The 26,856-nt window shown below is 33.3% G+C and overlaps 1 protein-coding gene across 2 annotated transcripts in view; it reads right to left on the bottom strand.

Annotated features, from left to right (window-relative positions):
• The window catches only part of ush (Zinc finger protein ush), a 638,560-nt gene that overhangs the window by 610,010 nt on the left and 1,694 nt on the right, over positions 1 to 26,856 (bottom strand). The window lies entirely within an intron of this gene.

The following is a 26,856-nucleotide window of genomic DNA, read 5'->3' as shown; positions in this document are numbered from 1 at the left end:
TTGATTTGGCACACTTTTAGATACCTGTAGGAAAAAGACAGTAGGCTATTTTGAATTGTATGTAAAGATAAATCCAGATCGTTGGGTTTGGCATAAAGCCACACTGTTGGTTTGGCTTAACTGTAGGGAACAGGTCGTGGGCTATTTAGAATTAAAATTAAATATAAAACTGAAGCCGCACTGTTGGTTTGAATAGTACTTTTATGTAACTATAAATATGAGATCGTAGACTATTTAGAATTATAATTATATATATAAAGCTGAAGCCACACTGTTCGCGTGGTGTACCTTTAAATAACTATAGAGAAGAGACCGTAGACTATTTAGAATTTATAAAGCTGAACAATATTGTTAGATTGGCATATTTTTAGGTAACTGTAGAGAAGAGACCGTAGGCTATTTACAATTATATATATAAAGATAAAACCGCACTGTTTTTTTTCTTTTTGGCATAGTTTAAGGAAACAATTGTGACTATTTAGATGCTTTTTTAATGTGTGTATGTGTCACTTCTTTATTCCCAGATAACACTAGTTCACTTCATTTCGGTTATTTTTTCGGCAAAAGTCAGAGAGAAAGTTAAATTTGAAATAAAAATATTGTACGATTAGAATAGGAAGACGTTGGATCCATCTTCTCTACCTAATGATCCTACCCAAGTTTCCTAATACCTATATATATTATACTGACTATAGGAAAGGTGTAACACGAAGGACGATAAATTTCCATATATATATATATATATATATATATATATATATATATATATATATATATATATTCGTTTTACTTGGCGTAATTTATTATTAGTAGCAAAATGGACGCTATTAATAAATCTTGAAAGAAAAATGGCATACTTCATTTTCTATTTGCACCATCGAAATAACAACTGTACATACTTTGCTTCAAAGAAGGCTTTGCCACTTCTAACAAGACATTACATTTGACACACTCCTCGTATTTTAACCAAGACACAAAGAAAAAGGAAACTCACTACGGCTTTATGAACTGTTAATTTTGTTTTTTATAACTATTCATAAAACAGCCACACAGAATATTATCGATAATTATTTACCAATGCGTAACTTTATATAGACTAAACAGTTGCTACTTGAATTTATATATTTTTTAAAAATAAAATCTTTATACGTCTTTTCAACCATCATGTAAAGCTGGCCTACAAGATTTATTAGTGCATATAAAAATGCTTACGTGAGATGTTACTGCATCCATAAAAACATGAATGTAAGTGCATGCATAAGAGAATGTTAATAAACTCTTCCTGCAAACAGAGAAAAAAAAATATCTCCCACATAACTTATTTCCTTTCATTTTATTTGTAACAAAAGAAAAATGAGGAAATTCTTTCTTTCAGTTTAACGTCCTACGATTATGCGTTTTAGGCTAAGGGAAACGGATGATTAAAGAGAGTGAATAATGATGATGGGCCTGGTGGAATAAGAATGTAAAAGGAAACAGGAGAACCCCGAGAAAACCCACGGACACGATGTTGTCCACCACAAACTTACTTGGCCGGGAATCGAACCACTTACCAGAGGTAAGCGCTCTACCATTGAACCAGAAATGAGGAAATTAAATCGTGTTCTAGTGATAAATCGGAAAAGTTTGTCTTATACAGAGTGAGCGGAAAGTAACTCCCTATTTTGAATTGTGAATTTCTACTGATATTACGAGTAGACAGCAATGTAAGTTACCTTGTTTTATAGATTAAAGCAAGGTTTCTCAACTTAGGGGTCGCGACCTCTAAGGGGGTCGCAAACATAAGCGGAAGAGATAAATATAATTACAATATAATACTTGGAAAATATTTTTAAATATTATTTTGAATTTTGTTCTAATAAGCATATTTTCTTTTTTAAATATACTGTTAAGAAAAACAAAAAAATTAGGTCTATTACAAACATTTTCAACAGGTGCAGAGTTGTTTAAAAATCAATTTAAATGAAAGAGGTGCAATATGAAACTAATGAGAACTGCACATTGAAATACCAGAAAAATATAAATGCAAGAAAACTTGCATATTGAAATAGAATTAAAATTGAAATCTGGATGTGATTTCCTTGTGTGGCAATGTCCAGTTCAATCTTCGTGACGCACATTATCAAGTCATTTAAAATACTAAATAACTTTTTAAACAACTGTCCAAGTTTTTTAAAACCAAAAATAGAAATCACTTTATTTTTTTATTATACGACCCAGAATTAAGGGAGTTACGAAGTTTTAAAATTTTCAAACTGCCTCTATTTTGAAACAGTATGTCGAATCGGATTCGATATTTGTAATATGAATGAACTGACCAAATTTGTTTCTAATCCATTCGCTTTTACGGAAGTTACTGATCCACTATATACAAGAAATGAATTCAACTATTATAGAAATAGATGGATATCGTGAGATCTCCGCAATAGGTATATTAAAAATCCCTCACAAGCTTATTACAAACCAGAAATTATACGGGGGTCGTTGGCAAGAGGATGTGATAAAATGGGGGTCGTGATAGGAATTAAGTTGAGAACAACTGAATTAAAGTATGCCATTTTTCCTGTTTTCTCCAGATCCTGTGAAGCTTTCTTTGTTCCTTTGCAGCAACAGAGAAGCCACGACTATTAAGAATTGAGAAGAGAGCCAAAATTTCAGCAAGATTTGAGCTGTCGCAGTCTGTAATTGAAGTTCAACGGTGGTGGAAGGGTCAACATGAGAGGCAAGCTGTTCTGGATGTAAAAACAATTAAAAATTAATGAATATCGAAAGTGTCGTGGACATTAAGAGATCAGGTAGGACATCGACTTTAGTATCAGAGGAAACGGTAGCCATAGTGAGGGAGATGTTCGAGCGAAACCTTTCAAAATTAACGAGGCAGGCATTACACGCTATTCTGTATGTAGAATTTTCCACAAAGAGTTACATTACAGACTATGGAAGCCTTTTTATTTCCAAAAGTTGCATCCACATGATTACGGTAGGTGTTGAATTTTGTGAAATGATGTTCGCATGGCACGAAAGTATCTGTTTGAAAAAAAAAAAAAATCTGTGGCGTGATGAAACTGTGTTTCATAATGCTTCATTAATTTTCATAATAGCCATTATTGGGCAGAAGGTGATCGCAAAGAGACCGTCGCAGGACAAGCCGAAAGTGACAATATGGTGTAGATTAACTTCTCCCCGCATTATTGGACTCTTTATCTGTTGAGAGACACTATGAAGGCTAAAAGATACCTGGAAATGTAGAACGTTTTGTATGGCCTACAATTTCTGAATGGAACGAGTCACATGAACTGTTATTTATGCAAGATGGAGCTCACCCTCATTACGCCTTGCCTGTACGACAATGGCTTGATGAACGCTTCGCAGGAGTCCCACAGAATGGCCAACGCGAAGTCCAGATCTCATTCCATGCGATTTTTTTTTTTGGGGGGGGATGGGCTAAGCAAGAAGTGTATCGCAGCAAAACACAAACTTTTGGGGAACTTCAGAATAAGATCCATGAAGTCACAAGTGGTGTTTCTGATGAGGTGTTGAGTAAGGTCGTAGCAAATGTGCATGTTCGTTTAAGACAGTGCCTAGAAAATACTGGAGCACACATTGAGTTGTGACTTTTGGAAAGATAATGGTATATAATAAACTACATGTCTGAAAAAATATTAGTTTATACCTACAATATTTTAAGAGGGAAAATATGAAAACTAGGGAGTTACTTTCCCCACCCGGAACCTTTATGTTTCAGAAATATACAAAATAACCTAATATTTTCCTATTTTTTTTAAAGCAAAATTTCCCCTACCGTTACACGTCCACTTACGACCGAGTTTCTGTTATGAATACCCTGTCGTAAGTCTGTCGAGTGGTAGCCTACAATAGAGTACAAAATAAAATACAATTTTCATCAAGCTAGATTTTGCTACTTGTATGGGATGGAACACAGATCCATTCATTCCTAAAATCACAATGTAAACATATAGGGTCTTATGCAGAGTTGTTCTGACGCGTGATTAGTGTCATACTAAAGAGTTCGACTAACATATGTTTCCTGCAGTAATCAGACCTTCAGTATCACGCTAATCATACGTCAAAACGACTCTGCATAAGGTCCATGTTGTTTTTTTGTTTATAGTTTATTTCTATAATATAAGTAATACGTAGTACCTTTACTAGATTACTGTTATATACTTTATTATGTTAGTACTGCTATTATTTCTCTTACTATTACTACTACTACTACTACTAATAATAATAATAGTAATTATTATTATTATTATTATTATTATTATTATTATTATTATTATTATTATTATTATTATTATTATTATTATTATTATTATTATTATTATTACCCACATAGCACAAGTACGTCCACGGGATGTCCGAGACTGAGCCCGCAACGGTAGATGGGACATCCCGGATTATCCGAATGTGTTCCCAGGACATCCACAGGAATTCCGCGGGAGATCCAGATGTCCGCTAATATCCCGGGATACGGGATATTCAATGGGACCACGAAGGGATGTCTATTGGTTTTCCCTCGGATCTCCTGTCCCATCTGGGACGTCGCGTGGGTATCCTACATGGGAATCCTTCAGGACGTCCCATGGAGGACATCCATGGGATGTCTTCTCATTGTCCCGATAATCCGAGAACCGAATGGGATGATTGGGATCAAAATGGGACATCCCAGGGACGTAGTGTGTTATGTGGGTATTATTATTATTATTATTATTATTATTATTATTATTATTATTATTATTATTATTATTATTATTATTATTATTATTGGTGGTTGATAATAATAAACACTTAATCTAATGTTTACAACCGTTCGTAAATACAAATGGTCATTAGATGCATAGGTCGTAAGACGGTAACTAAAGTCCATTTGACACAACTTGTCCTTTCTGACAGTTGTTTTACTCTTGTTTTCCCGTCCTGCACGTGATCATAACAAGTGGCTCATTTCTGTCGCTCTGCAATGGTAAAAACCATTCAACCCTTTCCGCATGTTGCCAATTTAAATATAAACAAATGCACATTGTTTTAATCGAATGTCAACTTAAGTAATGGACCTGCTGGTTATTGAGAGCATTCTTTTTAGTTCTCTTCTGTGTCATTTAATTTTATAAAACTGATATTTATTCGCAGTGATCATTTCGTGTTTCAATGCCCGACGCAGAAGCTGGCAACACAGCACTGAGCACCCCATGCGCGCAGTGAGCTGTCAGAAAAGACGAAGTGGTGTCAATTATAGTATAGTTGTAATTAAGTGAAAAATTTCTTCTTATAAATTGGCTAACAAATCACAAAAAGGCAAAGAAAAAATGGTTAAACGGACAAAGTATCTCTCTCTGGGGTAAATAGTCAATATTCCCGTTTCATAATGTTCCAGATAATCTTAATCCTGATTTGCATTATTTTGAAAGTGGCACAACAACTGTTAATTTTTGTATAGATTTAACGATCATAAAAAAAGCAAAAGTCGTCTTGAACTTTTTGGGACACGCCATAAAGGCCCAAGGGCTGTGTGTGAAGGTCAGAGTTGGCAAGGAAATTTACTCGTTACGGTCTTTTTTCTTTCTTTCATAAATTACGCGTAATTTACTAGTAATTTATGTCTAGAAAAAATTCTTTTACCCAGATGTAAAAAATCATTTTCCTTAAAATAAACTAAAACTGTTCGAAAGCAGGACAAAGTCAAAAGCGGAACACAAAATACGATATCTTCAAACTTGTTAACCTCAACTGAAGCAAAGTCTAAACTTTCAGAGTTTATATGAATAACAGAGATTGTGGAAAAGAGCGTATTTTAGCGTAAAACATATATTGCTTATTGTTTTACCATCGTCGCAAACTGCGGAACGTACAAAGCAAAAACGAAACTAACAAAATAGGCGATAGCAAGTGTGAAGTGTAGTGAGTTTTTGAGCGTGCATAAAGCCGTCAGACGCCGCAATCTCGAGCATCAAAAGCAAGCATTATTGTTGCATTGTACATACTGAGAAAAAAATGATATGGCGTATTTAAAAAGGTAGGTTACATGCGTAATTCCTGTAGTTTTTGGACTTAACGTACAGCAGACGTATAACTGAAAAAAATACTTTCCGTATAAGTGTTCCATCTCTTCGTCAGGATCTCACATATAAATGGACGTATATAACATATAGCTAAGGAATGTAACATAAGTATATGCACTGTTAGGTGTCATCCTGTAATGGTTGATGTAACATCTAAGAGCAGTGCGTGTGTAGCATATGGATAACGTATGATCCATACTAATTTCTGTAGTAGGCAAGAGGATTCCGTATATTTGTACAATATACCGCTGTCCGGAGAGCGGATTTTTCTCAGTGCAATCGTTCTAAATTTCACTATGACTTCTCTAGCTTAAAACTTGTCAACCACAGACGATTTAAAATTCGAAATATTATGGAATGCCTTAAAGTTAGGGATATGAGGTGCAAGGCCGTAGGCCGAGTAAATGCGTGGTCTGAGGACAAAGTTCCCAGCTAGCCAAAGACTAGTATCACATATTTGGAAACAACATGGCAAATTGCAGATTAAAAGTTACTTTTTAAAAATATTCATGTTTCAAAGAAATGATCAAAACAAGTAAGGACGCCATACAATTCAACTGACAAGAAACAAACTACACATAACCAGCAGTAGATATAAAACTTGTTTACCTTTCATCTCAAATGTGTCAAATATATAGCTCTCTAATTAAAATATAATATATATATATACATTATTTTCGATCGTACTGTGTCGTTTTGTTTCAGTTGAAGACATAGGAAAAGCAATTTCATTTTCCAACTCTGTTCATCTTTTTTATTTTGTTGTTATTATTCCTGATACGGATAGATCCCAAGAAATCTTCAACCTCAGACTAGTACTGATAATTTTCTGGGAATAGCCACGAGTACAAAATCATTGCAGACAAAAGCCACGCAAGACGAGCGAGCTTCGTGTGGTCATATGCTTTCCTTATTCAGGCTGGACGAAAAAGATTGGGTTCGATTTCTCGTGGGAGTAGATATAATTCGAATCATAGTTTAAACTGTGGATCCACGTCTTATATAACACTGATGTTAAAAGATGTTAAATCTCTTGAGGAACATAAGGTACAGCACAATGTCTCTGTTTTGAGAAAAGTAAAATATGGCTGGTAAGTATATTTAGTCAAAATTGCACAAAGATACTTATGTATTGAACTTCTTAACAAGTAACAGATGCCGTAAACATGTTAACTTTTTTTTATTATTTGTTTTTCGTCAACATCTAAAAGAAAAGAAAAAAGAGATAGTTATCCAGCGTAAAATCGTTAATGTACTATCTGCCATAACGAGCTAGCGTGTGTATAATATGTTCCTCTATTTTGCATTTATTTGTCTTTAAAATTGCGTGTGATATGCAGACACTACCACGTCATGCCTGGCGAAGAAAAATAAGGCAGGTTCCTCTCTTCCTTTTATCATATTTTTTTGTTCGTATTATTGCTGTTGTTACAATGCCCTTCTCTTTCGTCTTTTTTTTTTTTTTTTTTTTGGTCTGATTTTCTAGACTTTTCGGTAACGTGCCCTTGACGAACAAAACAAGGAAACGGACGCACCAAGTTGTCCAGATAGGATATTTTGAAAAGTTTTTGACCTTACGTTTTGGACCATAATCTAAACAAAATAATAACGATAATAAACATAAGAATCGTGTTGTATATATATATATATATATATATATATATATATATATATATATATATATATATATATATATATATATATATAAGATTAATTAAGATGTGTTTAAGTGTATTTAAATGAATCCCAAAGTAAAGTCTGAGTACGAAAATTCTTGTCCACGAGCTTTCACGTCGAGAATGACCTGAAACAATAAGATGCGTTGTCGCCATTATTATTCAATTTTGTTCTGGAGAACGCTATGAGGAAAATCAAAGATAGCATCCAAGGCCTAGAGCTGAATAGTATACACCAGGTTGTGGCAAATGCTGGTAATGTAAATCTGATATACAAGAAAGAACAATAGAAAGAAATGCAGAGGCCTTATTAAACGCTTGCAGGGGCATGGGTTTAGAAGTAAATGCAGACAAAATTATGTACATGCAAATCCGCCGGGATCGTAATACTGCAAATTATGTATGCATCAAAATATCAAATAATACTTTCGACAAAGTGGATACTTTCAAATACTTTCAAATACCAGATACTTTCGATATTTCTTCGTGGATTAATATTAAGATACCAAAACCATAGCCACGAAGAAATTAAATGTCGACTTAAATCCTAGAATTCGTGTTATTATTCAGTTCAAAATCTTTTGTCGTCGCGAATTCTGTCGAGGAATTTGAAGCTTAAACTTCATGCCTGCTGTACTGTATGGTTGCGAAGCATGGTCGCTTATTTTGAGGAAAGAACGTAGACTGAAAATATTCGAGAATAAAATCCTGAGACGAATAATCGGACCTAAGAGGAACGGGAATGGGGAATGACGGAAACTTCATAACGCTGAACTACATAATTTATACGGTTTACCCAACATTGTTAGGGTCATCAAATCTAGGATGCTCAGGTGGGCAGATCATGTAGCCAGGATGGAAGAAAGTAGGAACGCTTTCAAAATCTTACGTGGGAGACCGACCGAAAAACGACCATTAGGAAGACCTAGGCACAGATGGGAGGCCAATATTAAGATGGATCTCGCAGAAATAGGAATACAAAGTAGAAACTGGATCCAATTGGGTAAGGATAGAAGTCAGTGGAGAGCTTTGTGAATGTGGCATTGAACCTCCGGGTTCCATAAGCCATAGATTAGTTAATCTATACAGAATCAATTACAGGTATTAAAAGTTGTAAACATCAATAATGATTTAGCAAAAACAAAACAAAAGCTATTATCTAGAATTTCAATATGTAGCAATAAGCAAGCTAAACATAAACCACACGCAAGTTAAGCATAAAACACAACCAAGCTAAAACATAAAACACAAGCAAGCTAAACGTAAATTGCAAGCAAGCTACAACATGAAATACACACAAACTAAAACATAAAATACAAGCAAGCTAAACATAAAAACACAAAATTACACCTAGCAAATACTGATGTATCGCTATGCGTCGTTATCCTTACTAATACATAAAAAAATAACGTGTGCGTGTGTCTGTCAGCAAATTTTAGCATTGAAAGGAGTCACCTAGAGCTACCACATTTTGTACAAACATACATATTCACCACATCTAATCATGTACGATGTCTTTTCAATTTTCAGCTTCAAGGCAGATTGGGGGAGACAAAATGTATAGTACGTATATGTACAGTGAACCATAGTGCCTGTAGGGTAGGCAACCCACACGTCCTTCCTGTCGTCTAGTTTGCATATATTTCACACTTTTGAATTCTTTTGCATTAACTTTATTCCTTCCTGTGAAGAAAGAGTATCTTACCTGGTCCGAAAATCGATTGAAGTAATGCCTTCGGCATTGCTCGCCGTAATAGGTTTTATTCCAAGCATTTCTTTACTTTCAAAGATTTTGCATACATATTCTTTCTGTGCGAAGAACATAAGAACATAAATTTCTGCTAGTATATGTATAGAGTATATATATTGTATATATATATATATATATATATATATATATATATATATATATATATATATATATATATATATATATATATATATATTGTTAGTGCTCTAAACTGTAAGCAGGACGTTTTTAACTTCATTTACACAAAAATCAGAGATATTATCACAAGACAACACTGTAAATAAGGCAAAAAGTTTATTACCAAGTTACAGTATATCAGAACTTACATGTCTGAAAACAGTGACGGTCAAACCGAGTTTCGGACTCTTTCCGTAGAATCCCTCTGGTAATTTCTCACTTTGAAGGTATTCTTTAAATTCTAATGTAAGGAGCAAATATTAGATATTTCTGTTTCCGAGATGTAAATTCTTTCAGTTTTTAAAAATATCTTGTTTCTTTAATAGTGCACCTACCAATTGTTTTACAACCAATTCGTAAGCCGTGGTTTGAATTCATTCCTTTTTACTAGCAAGTAAATGTGTGAATTTAATTTAAAAAATCAGAAAAAGAAATTTTTCACAGAATATTTCGAGGATAGTTTAACATATACCAATATGTATATCTTGGAAGGGGTGCACCTGCTTTTAAAATTAGTTACAAAGTCAATAATATTTCATTATGTTAATTCTTTCTTATTTGCATCTTGAAAAACATCAAGAACAGTATTATCTGCATTGAATATGGAAGCGTTAAAAATTTTGTCACACGTTTGAACTCATATCTACATTATATCATTTTAAAGAAAATCTTATCGTTAAAAGTTTATTATGGGTGAATAAAGATTTTCTACTATACATAGTACAAGACCAATCTCTTAAGGGTGACCTATTAGTCGCCCACTCGTAGAACAATAAACATAGACAAGGTAATCAAATCAATCGAAGATTCTGTTAATACGTTCAAATGTGACCGCCATAAGAGTTTGGTTTTGACTGACTTCGCATTACAATATGAATTTTGGCAGCTTTCTGGAGGATATTAAACTAATGACTACATTGACTTACGACAAACTTTGAAATTTTGATATTCCGAAGCAAGTTGTGCCTTCCTGTAACGACTTTGTAAACATCAGTATTGAAAAGACATGACTGTCGATTAAGAATATGTTTCTTACGCATACAGTCATATTTATAGCTCGAGTTCCACCTTTTTCTACATACATGATAAAGCAATGGAACTTCAATTTTCTCCATTTCAACTTCCTGATTGGAGCAGCAATACGCTTTTCTTTTATAGGAAAGAAAATTCTTTGTATTGTGCTGCCAGACTCAACTGTTTCAGTGCTTTGGCACGGAACTTTAGGCGAACGGCTAGTAAGAGCTAACCCAAATCTACCGTTGTTATTTCATGATCAATTGCTTATTTGTGATAGCCACACTAAAGTGAGTAGCTTAAAAGCATATAGGATGTTTTTAATATTGCATATTTTGTGCGCAATTCTTCGATCTTCATTACTCCACCGATCTTTGCCCTTCGTAGATATTGCTTCAACATATTGTGACATACGGAATATACGTTCTGGGTACCCCAAGGGCTACAGATTTCTCTTACATGTAACAAAGCTTATTACGAAGTTTCGTAGATATATCGTAGGGACAGTGATAATTTTGTAGCTACTTACTGAGATTGCGCATATCGTACGAAGTTTTAATGAAATTACAACGATTTTTCGGCAAAGTTGTTGCCTAGACATCATTGTGAAATATAATGAAAACATATCAATAATGTATTACATGCATAATACATTAATAAAGGAACGCTTATTACATGCATAGTACATCTGTTTCGGCAGATTATTATTGGCAAGAAACGAGATACCTTATAGCGCCGTAAAAATTAGTTTCTCATGATTTTCTAGAAGTGCGTCTGAGAATTTTCCACTCAGTCTTCCTAATTTGTTCAGCTCGATGTATGTATCGATTGATATGTTTTACGTGTATTCCATTTTTGAACAATATTGTGGTTATACAAAAATTAAAAGTTTGGAACTTAATAATAATTCTGGGCAGTATCTAATTAGTCACTTTGTGTACTGTCGTCTTGATGATGTTATTACAAAGAGCTTGATGAAGGTATACTTAGTATCAGTTTCATCCTAATAGGCGATGTGAAGTCCTCGTGCAACAACAATATTTAGGTTTACAAAAAGTAAGATTTTGTGAATTTTCTCGAGAACTACGCATGAGGATTTACACTTAGCATTTATCATTATATTCAGCTTAATGAGTTCTATTGATTGATATATATCTCACCTTCAGAATTTTGTTATACTATTAAATGCCAATAATATTGTAGAGTATTAATATCAAAATTATTTATTTATTGGCTGCCATTACAAATTAGCGACGAGTATTTTGTTAGTATTTCTTAATAAACTTTTACTAAGAAGCATATCAAACTTGTAAACTATAGGCTTAAGTGCGAAATATATTTATGGTACTTGCAATATTTCATGAATAATAATATAACATTTTATACTTTAATTTCAAACCATCATCACGTCTCCGAAAATGAACTAATACATATTCTCTTAAGGAAGAAATTCGTAAAATATTTTTTTGGAAACTCGCAGATAAAAATTAAAAATATTTAAAGCTAAACTTGCTCATCGTCTCATTGAGAAGTAGCCCAGAAGTCTGTATTGGAATTAATCAAATATTTACGTTGATTGTATCCAATAATAAAACACTTTTTAAAGCTGGTAAATATTTTGGTAGATTAGATTGAGAAAAACAAAAACAAAATGGAGATGATAGTGTTAAGAACATAACGGAGTGCTTTGTAAATCCACGTCGATTACCACTTTCTTTGCTTGCCTGAAGGAATGCTCAGACACTTTTTCCAAATACGGAACTAGTGCTTATCTTTTCAGTGATATGGTGCATTTAGGCTGTAATGGTTTTATTTGGCAAAGTACAGACAGTGAGTGTTGACGTCACTTGATACTACATATTTCGTAGAGATGTTGGGACCTTTCCAAATATTGTTGGCTGAAGTCATCCGATGACATAAACTCTTCCTGATTGATTATAGAATAAGCTGTATTTAGATTTTCTAACATAATTATTCATATTGATTCTAACTAAGTCAAGCTATTTACGTGCAACGGCGTCACACCCAAAATTAAATAAGTCTATACCACTTATTTGACATATTCTGCAATTAGACTTTACGTACAAAATAAATGACATTACACAAGATAAAGTTTGCCTACATTTACTGAAAATTCGCAATGTGAATTTAGAGAAACAGTAATTTTATTGTAAATAATATCTGGTGTACAATCATGGTGTATAAGATTAGTAAGTACATAAGTGTTTGCACCAAGAAAAACGATTTTCTTTTTTAAAGAAAGTTATTACATTACCTTTTAAACGTTTAATCGTAAACGCGTTTAACCGTTCTTCCATCAAAACGTTTACAACCGTTTAATTAGGAAAATGATTTGCCTAACATTTATTCAGCTAACTAAAACGTTTACAAAACGTTTAATTAGCGAAACGTTTTGAGAAACATTTAATTAAACAACACATTCTTAGAACACATTTAAACATTATGTTCGTAAAATGTTTAGAAAGTTTATTTAAACGATAAAAAGTTAAACTTCTTTTTATGTTTAAATGTTTAACTAAGTTTCTTTTGTTATTTATTTATATAATAAATTTATGTTTAAAACGTTTTACCGATAAGTCTAAAAAAACTTTCGTATCTCGATGGTGCGTAATAGTGTCGTATTTAAAAGTTACGTACGTATCTTACAGGTAAGAGATTCATCTCTTACAGTCCGTCCTTTACTTGATTTTTCGTTTAAAATAATCAATCTCAAGGACAGTACATATATCATACGTGATCAAAAAAACACCCCATCGTGACCAAATTTGAAATTTAGATACACTTTGTCTTGCTTAGTACGTAAGTGGAATAATTTACTGTGCGGAGGATTGGTTCTCAGCCATCAAAGTAAGACTTGGTAGAAAGAATTCGGGAAAAAATTTCACTAATTGTAGTTTACAACAAAATACATGAAACAAATGTGTTAAATTTTAATTTAGCCATAAGAAAGTATATGATGAGACGGCTGATTCGCTATGTTGAAACTGAAGTGTATACTCATAATAAAAGTTTGCTAAAATTTATGAACGAAAGTTCAAGTTCAAGAAAAGTCCGAAGTTTACTATTATACCTGAATTGATTTTCATATTGTAGTTTCAAAAAATGTCATCCAAAATTGATTACGCAAATTTTAGTTTGTTTTGTAAATTTTAAAACATGTGTACTTTATTATTATTATACAGTATCCTAATATCAAACGGTTTTTTTTATGAACAAAAATAAAAATTTGTGCGTAAAACATTCGGAATGTATCGTAAACTAATAAAGTAAAATTATGACGAATTACTGGCGAAAAGTCATTGTTACTTACAATGATACGTAACAGTGAGGAATTTAAAGTATTAGAGATCAATTAGTTAACAATAATAATTGCTAACGATCTATCATTGTTCCTTTATTAGCGATTGTATCTGTTGTGTTACGCATTGCTGAAAGTTACCATCGATAGAACGAGAGCATTTCTGTCATTGGTCACTATAACTTATAATTACCATAACCCATTGACAATCGTATCGTTTCTCCATCCTTTTTAAAGTACAGTGATTAGTAACACAAATAATTATGTAGTATTATATACGTTAGTATTACAATAATCATGATGGCTTTGATATTAAAATAACAGTGATGTTTATTTTAGTATCAACTGTTCATTCCCATAAAGTAAGATGAGTGAACTGTGAAGAATCCTGCCGAAGAAGTAGACTATAGCTCCCACTAAAGAATAGGCAATTTGCATGGGGATTGGTCTCGGCACTACAGATGATACTTGATCTGAGGTAGGCAAGGTTGGGACGGAAATCCCACGTTTTTTAAGAAGCTCCCAGATTGCCGGATTGGGTTGGATCATTGCCGGTTGTGGCTATACGATGGGGTTCATTATCTGTCGTATCAGGACACATCCTGGCGCCAAAATGGGAACGTGAACTTGCATTAGTTTTCAGGTGTCGATACTGGAGATGGCGATATTTTTTTACTCGCTGTGGGAGTTCCATCCACCAGTAAATACAAGTGGTAAATGGGCTCATGGCCACTGAGTTAATGGGCGTATTCCACTCTGTATAATACTGGAATTAGGAATGTAGCATGTCATCGTCCAATACAATTACAATGTCGGTACAACGCGATTCTTGACATCGTATTCATTACAGTTTGTGTCGAAGTCAGTGGCGGATCTTGACGGTAAAATTTTAAATTTTAGAGGGAAAGACAGAAGGAAAACCAGGAAGAGGAAGATCAAGGATAGAATATCTAGATGCAGTTACGAAGAAGAGGCCTTATCAAAGTATAAAACAGGTCTTCCAAGTGAGAAAAGTTTTAAAATTACCATGTTGCCCAGCATCCTATGGTTGAGGTGAACAAGAAGAAGATCGCTACATGCTGAGGGTAAAAAAAACTTTCCTAATGTACTAATTATTTTACAAAGCTTTCTGAAGCTGTACGAAACTTTCTTCCTTTAGTTTGCATCAATAAAATGTAGTGCTTCGAAAAGTTAAAACATAAAAGACGTGGACTATAAAAGAAGTCGCCGAACGTGAACTTCAGGACTGTTTAGAAAATAAGTGGTACAGACACTCACAGAAATAATACTGTGTTTTGTACAAGCTTCTCTGTACTAAATGGTTTGATCTCACTGGTATATGATATTTTGTGTATTATGTAGTTCAAAACATAGGGGACGAATGCATTCTTAAATGTATAAATGATACTGAAAAGTACGAACAACGAACATTATGTAAAATTTATATAGTAACATTTGGTTGTTTAATACAAGATAGTAATTAGAAATATTTGGGGGAAACGTAGCTGAAATTTCAATTGTGGCACTACCCCTAGCATATTTGCATATTTGTATCCGTTGCCAGATTTATTTATACTTATATATTATTGTATAAGCTCTTGAATTAAATATACTCTCGCTAATCCGGCCATTTCTTGCAAAGAGGGGTGCTGGATTATTGAGAGTGTCTCAAATTGAATTTAACACATACAGTACTATACTTTATTAAATATAAGCATACATACAAATTTAACAGAAAAAATACAGAAACTTAAGGCTTAAGTCTGTACGTAGGTTCTCACTCACTATGAAACATGTCTTAAATTTTCAGCTGAAACAATGAAGATGCTTGACATCGCCATGCATTATCACCCAACCGCTTTATAAGCAATAATAAACGGAAGCCACAATAGTTCTGTATGTATTTCCCCGCAGCTACAGTATGAACAAATATAATCGTTGATAAATTGTTGTAACGTTATGCGGCAGATGCCAGATGTGGATCCGGATTACTGAGAAGACGGATTACTAAGGGCCGGATTAGCGAGAATCTAGTGTATAAGAAGTTGGAAAAGAAGCTAACTTGGCCTGGTTTCTTTCCTCTTATATTCACATAAAAAGCTTGAAATTAAGGACAGATTGAAAATTATTATTAAGAATATCATACATACAAGAACCGAGCGATTATCGCTTACACACACGTTAGCTAATATCCCTCCATAAGGCTAAAAGCCATTCTAACGGTTTTCCTATGGCACGAATCCTAATATTTCATAAAGGTTAGTGTTTGTGTATATATATGTGTGTGGATGTCTATATGATAAAACACAAGCCGTTTAGTGTCATGTAATCATTTAAGATACTTTGTATATACAAAGGTAAATACAGTAATATGTATGAGAAACACGTGAAGTATAAAATAAAACTTCCTCAGATCTATATACATATATAAAATAGAAGAAAGCAATCCTTAACAGAAGCATAACTGACTATCTTGCGTCTGAGCAAGGGACCTGAATTCTGTTTTGCAAAAATTCTGTTTTGTAGTGTTAGCACAAATTTACTTCTAAGTTTGGGTTGTCTTGGGTAGTGCGTCTCAATTTTTATTTATTTGCGAAATTTGAAATAATGCGTTGTTCTCTGAAATTATACAGTTTTTCCATCAATTCACAACTTAACAAAAAGACAGAAACTTAGTAAGATAACAGAAAAATGAAATTCGATTTTTTTTAAGGAAGTAAGAATAGCAATAACAGAAAAGTTTTTCACGTTAGCTGCACATGTAATTTGTGTTTAGAAACAAAATGGAAAAATAAACGTACGCATGCGATCTAAATCTAACTAATAACGTGCTTTATATTTTTCCTTTTCTTTCTTTCAAAAAATACGGTAATTTTACCATCTACTGATTAATATAACAACATATTGCATATTTTCATGATAAAGAACAACAACACCTTTAGTTTTTAATGTTCGTTGCGAATTTTGGACAAAGACACGAAAAGGAACAAAAAAAATTTAAAAAGTATTTCATGGTTCATAATAACTTAGGTGAAAACTGTTTCAAAATGGCAAAAAAAGAAACTAAAACTCTATACTTATTTTCACGTACTTTACATTAAGAATGGCTCATACGTACCAATATGGGCGTAACAACTTCATGGTACATAAATTTAAATGATTCCTAAAGGGAATTATAACTGCAATATAATTATAGTAACACATGGGTGTTTCTTTTTATTCAAAACATACGTACATAGTTATAATTCTGGAAAGCAAATATATTCCATGTAAAATCTAATATCTGTTCTTGCATTTCAGTATATTTAATTGCTCTTCTACTATGCAATGTTAACGCTATAACATGGACGTTAGGTTAGTTCATCGGGTTACTTCTGTGCAGTTACCGTAGTCCCCCAAATCCTGACATCACATACTAAGAACGATCCGTTATCTGGATAGCTATATATTGTAGAAATATACGGAATCCTTATATTTACTACGAAAAACAGTACGGAGCATACATTATCCGTATACTACATACATTTTCCGCTTATATGTTATATCATGACGTTGCAGGATGTATGATATCTAAAAGTCTTCCGTATATTACATACATACGTCTACTATATGTTTCATACGACCATCTGTATGCTAGATCCTGACCGTCTATATACAATTCTTTCGTTCGTACTTAAAGTAAGTTTATTCGGAACACTTATATGGAAAGTACGTATATGGAAAATATAAAAAAAATGTACGTATAAAATAACGTTTGCTGTACGTTAAGTCGAAAAACTACTGGATTCAAACATGCAATCTACGTTTTTACGTACGCCACATACGAATTTTTTTCTCAGTTCATGCAGATTTCAACGTACATACTCAAAATAACATAATTAATACATTATTGTAGTTTCTATTCTACTCTTATCAGTAGTCGGTAAAAGTGAAATGGTAAAAGCGTGGTCAACAGTTTCTACTCACAAAAACCAACCGAAATGCTTATACGAAATAAAAGATACGGTCCAAAACACTGAACTTCTTCACTCCGAATTTCTCACATTAAATCACGTCCATCAACCACGTCATGGACATATTTATGTATTAAATACACAGAAAAAGCATAATAGATTTTTTTTTTTAACTTTCATCCAAAGAAAACTCACACATATTAGTAGATGAATATTATCGTGAGAAATAATTTACGCTATATTAAAGTGTTGTTGATGAAACATTTAACTACGAAATATGAACAAAATCGTCTGAATCATTCTTCAGAAAACAGCCCGAAACAAAATTCATCTCAAGGGTGAACCACCCCTTCCGGATCTTTTCCAGAAAAATTACTTATACTATACTGTTGGGTTGTTATTGCAATGTTAATTGTAAAAAAAAATAATAAAAAAAAAAAAAACTCAAGATCGTTAAATGTGTGTAACGAAAATCGCATTACCATTTTGTCCAAATCCAGTAAACTATCCTTATTTTGAGGGATAGGAGAGAAAATCGAAAAGGAATCATGAAGAATCTTTTGGGCCAGATCGGAACACACAGATAGACAAACATCCAGAAATAGCTGTTTTTTTGGTACGTAGAAGCCAAGAGACATGTAAATTCATTCAAATCTTGATTTATATGTATGGCACTGGTGTGAAAGTATCCGTAGACACTACAAATATAGAGTCAAATTGATATACGGGGTCAGAATACGACGAGACAAGAGTCTTGTCAACATGTCGGAATAACAGCTCAACAACTACTCTCTTATCAGGAGTTTAGCAATAACGAGTCGCGCTGTAATTGGTGCGTGCTAAACGTAAATTACGCTGCCACGTAGTCTAGCTTTCTATCTATTCCAATTCAGAACAGAGTAAAGCTGGCGATCACGCGCAGTAGCATAGGAGTGCGGTCGTAGAAGAGGGCGTGTTAGCGAAGGTGGGTATAAGAAATGCGAAAAACACATACCAACCTTTGTTAGGTTATCACTAGAAGCCATGTTAATGTACTTCTCAAACAGTATTATTCTCTGAAACTCTTTTTTAATTTTATAAATATGCTTCTTTTAAAAATATGGAAATAATTAAGTTTTAAAGAATAAAAATTTTCTGAGTTTATAGTAGCGTTGCCTACGAAACGAGGCGAGACGATAAAGTTTTCTCTTGTCGTTCTCCGAAATTTTGGGGACCCAAGAGGGACGGGAATAGGAATAGCGGAAATTTCATAATGAGGATCTTCATAATTTACACTGTTTAGCTAACACTGGGGTCATTAAGTCTAGGATGCACAGGTCATGTAGACAGAATGGAAGAAAGGAGAAATGCTTTCAAAATTTCAGGTGGAAACCCAAATGGAAAAAGATTATTAGGGAGACCTAGGAGAAGATGGAAGGATAATATTAATGGATCTCAGAGAAATAGGAGTTCAAAGTAGAAACTGGATTCAGTTGGTTGCGGACATAAGTCAACGGTGAGCCCTTGTGAATGTGGCATTACAATAAACGTCCAGATTCTATAGACCATGGACTTAGTTACATACGTTTGGTTTCTAACAATATTAGTAGAGTTAGTACAGTGAAGCCTCACTTAACGGACATCTTCATAATACGGACAAACTTTTATGTGCTGGCAAATACATTTTATTATGACAGTAAATCCTCCTTTTTACGGACACTCTCTGTATGGAAACAGACGTACTTCTTTTATCCTCAGCGATTTATCAACTTCTTTGTAACAGACAGGAATTATTCTCAGCTTTTATGTACTTAGGGGACACCTGTGGAAGAGCGTTTACTTCTGGTGCACGGAGTCCCTGGTTCAATCCCCGATCAAGTAAGCTTGTGGTGGACAACATCATGTCCGTGGGTTTTCTCTGTGTACTCCTGTTTCCTCCCATATTATCATTCCACCAATTTTTCCATCATCATTCACTTACCTTAATCATGGGACTCCCTTAGGCATAACCGTGGGACGTTAAACTGAAAGATTTCATTTCATTTCATTTTGTATGTAGTTAGCACAAAAAATACTTTCTACAATTTTAAAATGCATCTTCAGTTGATCTCTTCAACTGATCAGAAGTTAGAAGCAAATTTCAATCAGAAATTAAGTGTCATCAGGATTACAAGACAGGTCACTAATGCAGACTTTTCCCCAAGAAATTCATAAACCGTCGTGTGATTGGTTAGTTTTGTAGATATTTTCAATTTTAATAATAATACTGCATATTCTTATTCGGTTGCTTATACTTTTAATACATTCAGCAAGCGAATTAAGGGAATTCTACAAAGAGATATGATTTGCAGGCGGACTTCAGGACAAAATTACTACACAGGGGTTATATTTTGCAGTACATGCTCATATAAACATCCCAAGTGATACTGCTTGTTCTTTACAAAGGGAGATTTTCCCCTCATCCTCCCAATAATTCATGGAATGAGTATAATATTTCGATATTAGCCTCTATTAATTTTTATTATTAATATATTTACTACATACTGTATACAGTTACCACATAAGCAGTGAGTAATCCAAATTCGTGTTAATTTCTCTGCAATGGACACCTCTCATTATCAAAGAAATGATCACGTCCCATCAGTGTCCATTATTGCAAGGTTTCACTGTAATAGTAGTTGTATGTGTTAAATACAATAATAACATGCACAAATCCTCAGTTTCCAATTTGTGTCCCCAACTACTATACAAATGCCACCTATCTTCAGGCTTACTTTCACTTCAAGCCGGCAACCCTAAACATAAATATTACGAGCTTAGTACAGCCTCCTTATACGACAGATGGATAATACAGTGAACGTGTAACTAAAATTAATGCCTCAATATTGGCACTTTATTTACATTGTGATATTTCATAATACGTGCGAGTTCTACTATCAGTAATAACGTGTGGAAAGTAAAAAGAATTTTAGTATTAAGAAATAAAGAATGAATGTGAGACCCCACTTTAAGCTATTTTCATTAATACGTTAATTCAGCTGTTTTCATTTTACACTTAAACATCGGACTCGTAAACACTGGCTTGATCATTAATTTCACGACATAGGGGGGTGCAATCTCTGCGAGGATTTAACAACGTTTTTCTCTAATAATAATAATAATAATAATAATAATAATAATAATAATAATAATAATAATAATAATAATAATAATAATAATAATAATAATAATAATAATAATAAACTATTAGTAAAAGATTAGTACACAGCGAAAATTGAGGTATTGAAACAACTTGAAATGACTACAACTATAGCGTGTTACCTGTGTTATTTCAACACCAAAGACCTCGTCTTCCGAGTATAGCACAAATAACTAGTAACTGGCAGTGGAAATTTGCATTTGCTTTTTACTGTTTGCTATGAGCAAAGCTTTACGTAGTATATTTGGTATTTATACACGAGCAAAAGACATTTCTTGGTCTGTCATGAACAACTTACTAAACATATAGTAACCGATCACAAAAATAGTTTTATAAGCCTATGAATTGTCTGATAACATTTACATCTGTGCTGCCATCTGTTGTTCTTATGTGTTAGGATTTAGTGTAATAATACGTTGTTCATTACTTTTTAGTGCAATGACTCCAAATAACGAAACAAGGCAGTTTTACACTTACATCGTTCGGAAGACAATTTCTTTGGTGTTCAAAAACATACAAGTTACACACCATAATACTGCAGTAGTCATTTTGTTTAAACACCTCTTTTTTTTTCTGTGTAGTGTTGAATAACTTCAATCGAGTGATAGACATTCACATCTCTTATCCATGAAGCAGATGTGACAATAAAAACTTATATTAAGTTTATTTGAGACAACATGCTAAACAAAAAAGAAAAAAGCTTGAGTCTTATCCGATGATTCTACCTATGACTTTATATTTAGCTGCTTATAAGTTAAATTAAATTTGAATATTAATTATTAAATTGTAAATTTTAAAATTTTATGTTTACGAGGCAAAAGACACTTAAATATTTGAAAAAGAAATCAGTCAAATCAAATCATTAAACTTGTAGTTCATTTCAAACAAAACAAAACAATAATTCCCTACCTAAACCAATAGGCTAAAAATAAAGATGGTCCACGTTTCCAACACCGTTAATTTAGAAATATTTTCCTGAACAAAAAAAAAAAAAAAAAAAAAAAAAAAAGGATTTGAAAATTAAAAAAGTAAAAAATTCATAATGGGTTTTCGGAAATATTTTCTTTCAGCATTAACACTCGAAATTTACTTCTTCAACATTAAAACTGGAGATAAATTTCCTCATATAACTGCTTGCTGCCGATTTCAACTCTGCTTTTTGCGGTCGTACACTCGCTCAGGAAAGATCAGGTAACACCACTGTCTTTAATGTATTAAACAAAAAAAGTAAATATCCAAGTTTTTATCTAGGAAATAGTTCACTCTTATGACATTCTGTTGTTGAGAATTTATGTAAACAAATATAACATGTTATGAGTGTTTTCTTACAAGATGATCTACGGATTTCCGCAGTTTTTCATATTTTCTTCATCTTTTATAACTGAAAAATAAAGGACTAGTTCAAATGCTATTGCGTTCTAGTGCTGATACTCAGTACTATCAAACAAAGTAACCGTTGACTTTTAAATAATATTCATCAGCCGTCTCCTGTACAACAACATGAGTTCACAATTGCATTTTCATTACTGAATAAATTTGACAGTTATAGACATTAGCCAAAATTACTATTTACAATTTATTTTAACAATATTAAACTTACTTTACATTTTTTAAAGTATGTTAATGTCAATTCCTCGTCAATCGACTTGCATCATTATGGAACAGAATTTTTACACTCTTCCAAATTTGAATTCAGACATTTTCATCCAGGAGGAAAATGAACCATAAGGGGACAATATTTTGATGTAAGTAGCCTAATTTTTTTCTATTTCTAGTTTCTTGCTAGATTCTAATTTCTTCCAGTGTGCAAACTGAATGTTTTTCCCATAGACGACGAATTTTACCTATAAGCCTATATATTTCATGAAATTCAGCTATCACATACGCACATACACTACATATATATTAGGGATGGACAAAAAAATTTTGCGGAATCGGAAATTTCACTTTACCGAAATTTGGAAAAAATTTGGAATTTGGAAAAAAAAATCCGGAATTTAGAAAAATCCAAAATTCAGAAAAATTCCGTATTTTTTTCGAAATCCGGAATATTTCCGATTTTATTTCCCGGATTCCAGAAAGTAAAAATTCCGGAATTGGCCATTCCTTATATATATATATATATATATATATATATATATATATATATATATATATATATATATATATATATATATATAAAGTAATTCTTACTTCATTGTACACTTTATGTCAAAAAATTTAAACATTTTTAAGAAACTTTTATGAAACCAGTCTCAGGAAACAAAAAAGCAATTCAACGGTAGTGAATTACTTGAAAGTTTTCTTTTCCTACAGAAAATAAAAATTGTTCTCTGTTTTATCTTCATGACCATTGGGGAAAATTCTAAAGGGATAAACTACCCTGCCAAGAATGAAATTTTTCTTCTCCAGAAGGGATACATCCTTGTCAGGGTGAATCCCTGGCATCTCCCCCGAAATTCGCTCACTGGCTTTTTCTATTGGCTGGGGAAGGGGTGGGGATTTGTTTTTCCTGTCTTCATTCTTCTACTTCACCTGCTGCAAAGTAAAATTCTGCCTTCTCGTGTTGCTCACTAAACATATGAACATATTTATTATTTTTAAAAAAGAAAACAAACATATCAGCCATATTTTCTCATCATTAGCTTATATGTGGAAATACAAACGTAGTAATAACACACATAAAAAATGTAAATCACTGTGGAAAATCACGTATATATATAAAGAAGAGATGGCCAACCCACGACATGCGTACTACTAGAGACTTGCGCAAAGATGCCACATACTGTACGTCAGATTTTGCTTTTGAAAAGAAATTAAATTAGGACACGCCACAACTAGTCAAAATGAAGCGACAAAAATGAAAACTTTTGACTGAACTAAATACAGAAGACTCTTCTTTTCAATCAAAATTGATTGTGTGACTACAGTCTAAGGTTCCTTTTCAGCGCTAAGGTTAATGCTGGGATTCGAACTCAAGGTTGCCTGCAAGAGAACAGTTGAGACTGTCTCGTCTTGAAAACATGTGTGTGTAGCAGGGGCATGAGGGGGAAGGTGCCCCCACTGTTTTGAAGGAACCCCTTAATGTATATCGTTTCATTTGGAAATGTAAAGTTTTAGTATATATTACTGGTTCTAAAAAGAAATGGTGCCATATAATATTTGCCGTTGCATGAGTACGTATTGGTAATTTGTCTTCCCGTGAAGTTAAGAAAGCTACAGGAATTGCGTTTTAATTGCAATTCAAAGCAATTAATATTGCAATTGCGTATTTCTTTAAATGTAGCATATGAAAGTAGTGTTTACTGTTTTTTTATTTTCTAGGAGTAATAACATACATTTAATGGCATATATCGAATTAAAAATATAAGTTGTTCATTAATTCCCAGATTCAATATAGCTTCTACAAAATAAGCCTCATTTTTTATTCATTACTTTGATTAATATTATCCTTTCTATTTATTTGTTTCGCAAATTTGTTTTTTAAATATTCTGATCACACAATTTTCCAGATAGAATTTTAAGATGTCCATAAGCAAGGAATTAAATCTCTTCTTTCACTTTCGTTGTTTACGAGTACAAAGGGGTTGTACCTACTTGCGTTGCTCTTGTCAATTTACTTAATAAAATATGAAATACGATATACACTATTTTAACTGAAAAACGATAGTATCCTATTACTTATACAACCTTTTGTCACAGTGTTAGAAACAACCAGAAAAACTAACATTGATATACAAATTCAGATCAGGTCTTGCTCCCTCACTTTTAACGTTTAATCGCCGCCATTGGTGTGTAGTGTCTTTTTTTTTTTAACGGTATCTATTTGTCATGGGAAAGTTCTGTCTCGTCTCGTCTGGACAATCCTAGACATTTTCCTTTTTTTCTTTATTGAGAATGCACGGGAGGACAAAAATCAAGGAAAGTACAGCTTAAGTCTCTACAGATAGAGAAGTTTCTCTCAACACAACCTATAGAAGTATGTGCAATGTTTATATCGATACACGTTATGGTTAAGTTGGAGTAGAACATTATAGATTGAATAACAACTAGCACGTGGTTAATTGCGGGTTGGACTTCCTTGTTATTAGGTGAAAACTTTTTAAGAAGAGGCATCACTCCTCCTCTTTCTTACCTAGACGATAGAATTAACTACCGGTATTTATAAAATGTAAAATCGAATATCAAATGACAACCAAGATTTGCCAATAATTAAGATCCACAAAATATTTTCTCTTCTCTTTCCCCCTCCAACTCAAAACTTCGTTTCGGCGCTTCTCAGCAATGTAATTTCATATTTTGGCAGGGAGAAAATTGTGGCACCTGAAGCCCCAAATGATGTCCCTGTCATTTATGATAATTTGGTAAGCCAGAGTTCAGAAAGACATCCAAAAGAAATATCCTCCTAAGCACTTAACCAAATTAAACTATGACCCTGTGAAAATCAGGCGTGTACCCAGAAATTTTTGTTGAGAGGGACCCAAGGTTTGGGGGGGGGCTCAATAATACAAGCCACTACGCAGTGTTCGAAGTGGAAAAAAAACAGAGGCGGTATGATTTATTACGATTTTGACTCGACATACCAGCTATCTAAATGTTGAAATACAGTAAGGATATGTTGCCTAAAAGATAGCCTTTCTATTTACATGACTGAAAACCATTGGAGAGTTTCTCTGTAGTTACTGGGGAAGACATGGAAAGACTTTGATCCCCCACCAACAATTTTATGAAAAAATAAAAAAAAAATCCCCTTATGTTTTATTATAGAGAATTATACACGAAAAATTTTCAAAAACAGAGTTTTACATTAACAATTTCCTGTGGAAAAACTCCCGGACCCCTCACTTGACTCAGCGGTAATTCAAACCCCCGGAAAATCTGACCCCCACAGCAGACAACCCCTAAATCCGCCCATGCTCAAAATATGACATTTATATGCATTAAGGCAAGACAACGCATATATATAATTAAAAAAAAATTCAATATGGCACATCAAAATATAATCTAGATTGATTTCTTTGAAAACACCTCATTTTAAAAACAAAAAGTAGGAAAATGATATAAAACATGTCTGGGTTGTCAACTAAAAAAATATTTCTACATAAACAATAAAATCATTTGCGTGGAAAGCTACTCGTCAATTGCTGTGTATAAAATGGATTTATTCAAGGTATTTAGCATCTATTGATCTCCAGTGATGGTATGCCTTCATCACTGAAAAAACCAGAGGCGGTATGGCATACCACTTCACCGTCTCACTTCGACAGCTGCCACTACGTCTATGTAGTATTGAACGGTTATTATTTTGCACCCGAAAAGACGATAAGTAATTGTAAAATATTCCACCTATATTTTCAGTTTTAAAAAAATGATAGAACTAGATTGTTTTTGTAAGAGAATGAGTACAGATGAAATATGTAAGATCAAATTTTCATGCTACACCAATCATTTCGTTATACAAGTATAGTTTTATTGAGAAAGTGCACAAATGTATGTTGAGTTAGGTCTAGTGCTGGTCTAGGCAAGGGCGCCGATCCTGGGGGGCCAAGGGGGTTCGCCCCCCCTCAAGTTCATGTGGTCCCCCTATAGTATTTATGAATATACAATATTCGGCATAATTTGAATGCAATTTGTCTTAAAATCCTCATATATATACCTTCTGCATCTGAATGCCCCCCCCCCCAAATTTACAGAGAAATCGGCGCC

The sequence above is a fragment of the Thermobia domestica genome, chromosome 2, assembly GCF_964235325.1.
Source record: "Thermobia domestica chromosome 2, izTheDome1.hap1.1, whole genome shotgun sequence".
NCBI lineage: Eukaryota > Metazoa > Arthropoda > Insecta > Zygentoma > Lepismatidae > Thermobia > Thermobia domestica.
This window is presented reverse-complemented; position numbering and strand designations above follow the sequence as displayed.